The following is a 3,959-nucleotide window of genomic DNA, read 5'->3' as shown; positions in this document are numbered from 1 at the left end:
TTTTTTTTTTTTTTTTTTTTTTTTTAATAATAAACCCAATGTTACTTGTGTTTGAGAACTGGCACTGTATGACTTTCATTCGTATCTTTTGTCATGTTGCTGATTAATTTTTGATTTTATATCATTTACTCTTAAATTTTCAGAACAAAATATATGCTATTCCCATATATCACATACAAAATTTAGGAAGAATTAGTATTGGAAAGCATTCTGCAGTTAATGTTCTATTTTTCTCAGCCAGCAGGCTTTGAGATTATGCTGTGAAGTTGTCAGCAAAAACAGAGTCTGCACTGAATATGTAAGACATGGTTCAAAACAGAATGTTGTGCGGATTCTCCRATGAGTTTGTAAAATATTTAAATATAAATAAGACCAGGATAAATCCATTTCATGAYACTGTGTTTTAAATACACAATATCAGTTGCAAAAATCTAGCTCTGTAACCATGAGCTAGCTCAGGTGGTAGCAGAGAGCGTAGCCCAGGCCGTGCCTAAATGAAGRTCTGTCTTTGCTTTTTCCTTAGTTTGTCCAACTGGTAAGAAATGTTGTGACTTTGGGTAGGAGGTTCCAAATATTATTTAAAGCAAGAAACACTACCTGCTCTCTTCCTACCGAAGTGCATGACAATACTGTTCCCAGCAGCAATGGAGACTGTCATGCTGAAATTCAGTCTCCAAGTTTGGATATAGTCTTCTATGGCTTTTGGATCAAAGTTGCCCTAATAAATTCTACTTTCACTTTTTAAAAATCAGACTGCTTATTTAAAACCAAACTGTAGGTTGCTGTTTTTAAAAACAAAACCTCTCGCCTTGGCCTTAGCCTTTATTTTTTCTTGTCTCAGAAAATGTGTCTGTAACAATAAATGGATCAGATAGTAGTAGCGTAGTTGGCCAAAGCCAGCCCTTGTGCGAGCACAGTGCAATTGTTGGAGGCTTGCCTGCTGAAACCAGGCCTGAATTTGCTCCTCTGTCTTTGCATGAATGGAGATTCTGTTTCAGTACATCAGAGACTCCCAAGAAAACTTTATAATTGATGTTTTCCACTCGTTTTCTTTCTCTATTAGTTTTCTGTTTTGGTYGAGGTGTGTTTCCCCAGCCCTCGGATATATGCTTGAATGCTGGAAAAACTCACTCTCATGCATAATGAAAGAGRAGAGGTTGCAGGGGAGGAATTTTTTGGCTGCAGTCTCCATTCCTGCTCTATATCTTGCTCTATGAGCTCCCACAGCAAGTGAGTGGTAGAGCCAAGAATAGAACATCACTTCTCTGACACCCAGTCCAATGTCTTAACCCCTGCCTCCCGTGAGAAATGTTGTCTCTGTGCTTCATTTCAGTTTTCTGGACAGAGCAAAGATAAGATCATGCTTTATTTTGGTGCATGAATTGATCTCTAGGGTGAATGAATAAGGTTGGGAAGTAGCCAGAGAATAACACAATGTAAATAGTGAAACATAAGGAGGATATATATATAACACTACTGCTTCTCAGGATGCTGGGTGTCTAGATAGAATTAACTTAAAAATGTCTGAAGCACTTGAGTTCTTGCAAGTTTGTTTTCACTTTTGAGCACATAAGCTCTTCTTGAACTTTTATTTGATCCCATGGCCACTGGGAGAGGGGATCTCTCAATTTTGTAAGTTTGGGAACAGATTAAAAATTGATAGACTAATAACAGTAGCTCTTGCGCTCTGCAATTCGGGTATCAGGTGTACGCTCTTCCCGCCTTTTTTCTACACAACTCATTAAGATAAGAAGCTGCATTTCATTCTACTAGTTGAATTTTCTATAAGATTAGCCAGTGGAAGTGTCCTTCTCTCTGTAATGTAGAGACCCTGTTTTCATCTTCTGGGAGTATTTGTTTTGTTGAGGATAATACATATACTGTGTTTTGGGACAATCAAAGGAATCTGAAAAGAGGTGGATTTAGCGTGGATTGACTGGTGTGTTCTAGCTGCCAAGTACTGCCGCTGTCATGGATTGACTCTAATAAGGAACAGTGTGTGAGGGTGGTAATGTGACACTTAACTGTATCCTGTATTCACACCAGGTAGGAGGCACGGGCAGTCTCTGGTGCTCCTGGCTTTTTAAACGTACTACCTCGAAGTTCAGTCAGGAAAAGTGTGTGCTCTCCAGAGTATCTAGAATCCCAGTTTTAAAGCAAGTTCAGCTGACATGGGGCTGTGCTTATYCTTTGCTTTGGTGCCCGTCAAGCAGATTCATCATAGCTTCATGGCAGCTGTGTTATGTTAGACTGCTCCTTTTCAGGATTTCTCCTCCAGAAAAAAAAATCACATTTTTAGAAAACACAGAGTTATCACCTTGTTCTCAGTTTCAGAGAGCACGACAGCTTCACTTTTATGGCCTCTCCCAATATGTGAACAAGAGGCAAGTGCTAAATGCCACAGGTGAAAGTTGGTCAATATATCAGAAGGAAATTCCTCTTTGTGCAAATAATGAGTGGTGTAATTGTACWTGGAGGGGACAGAGTTACCCTGCAAGTACAAGTCCTACTTCTCACTGAACAGTCTGGAGAAGTTAGTGTGCAAGCTGAGATGTTGTATGTTGACATTGTGCTGTTGAATATGACTCTGAGAGCATCGGCAAAACATAAGTTGACATTTATCCAGCAAAATAAGTAGTACAAGTTCAGTATATATATATATATATATATATGCTAATATTTGTATTTATTGATCCAACAATTAGACTCCATGCACTTTTGAGCATATATTAAGTGCACTCAAAACATGCAACAGAGCTTAGAATTTACATGATATTATATAAGAAGAAAGAAAAAAAAAAAAATCCAAAACAAACAAACAGAAAACCAAGCAAACCAAAACCAAAGCAGATAAACCAAGTGGGGTATAGTGGAAAGATCTGGAGATGAAAGAAACCACATTAAAATACCACAAGCTTCAGCAGCTGTCTGATTAGTTTCCATCTTTATCCCCTGCTTCTGTAAAGGACTTTCATTTGATGTTAAAAGTAGATGCATGCCTAAATTTCTACAAGTTATTTTTGAAGGAAGATATTGAAAGTGATCTTTGTACCCTAACCTGGATCCCACWTCTCCTTTAGAAGCGTGTAGGTTTAAATAGTAAATATTTGTAAAAGATTAATATCTGGAATCTCTTCACATCAATATGCTTGTATGTGTATATATTTATATACATATATATGTTTTAAAAAGTAAAATGAAAATAGAAATTACCATAGCAGGATGGAAAAGATGGTTCTTGAAGTTTTCCATCTGTAATCTTAAGCCTTGTTAATTATTTTTGTACAAGTATTTACAATGCAAAGTCCTCAAATATTTTTGAAAAGGTCCCTATGTTATTAGGTACCAAATAGTATGAATGCACGAACAAATTGCTAGGGATAAGCTGAGCTATGGATTTACAGCACCTCTGAGATGGAGAGATTCTGCTCTTCTGGTGGTAAAATAATAATAGATTTGCTTGCTCACTGACTAGAAATGATTGTGAATTTTTTGGCAGTGCTGTATGCTCGGGAACTCTATTTCTCACCACTGAAACATTTTGTGGGAACGTGCCAGATTCAGTGAAACTTCTGTAATAAAAAGTTTTTCAGACTAGAATTTGGAGGGAGCTTGAGTTTGTTCTCACCCTGATTTGCCTGTCTGAGGAGAGGGACTTGACCCGCAAAGTCTTAGAATTCCTGGAGGACCCTTCTGCCTCACGCTATAGTCAGAGCACTCGTTCCTTTTTCTGTGCTCCATGAGCAGAGAACAGCAAATAGAACAGCCTTCTCTCTCTTTGCAAGTGAGAAGACCTCTGAAATCTCAAAAATATTTCTGAGATGTGATTTTTTTTTTTCTTTTTCAACTTTGCACTGGCTCACTCCATTGGGGGCTTGCTTACATCAGAGATTTTGCTCTTGACGAATGGGTCTCAGTCATAAACATTACTGCAAAGTAGGCTTACGGGCTCTCCTGAA

This window comes from Nothoprocta perdicaria, unplaced genomic scaffold, assembly GCF_003342845.1.
Source record: "Nothoprocta perdicaria isolate Ctin4 unplaced genomic scaffold, notPer1 scaffold_4, whole genome shotgun sequence".
NCBI classification, from domain to species: Eukaryota; Metazoa; Chordata; class Aves; order Tinamiformes; family Tinamidae; genus Nothoprocta; species Nothoprocta perdicaria.
The sequence above is the reverse complement of the archived record's forward strand: the minus strand, read 5'-3'. Positions refer to the sequence as shown.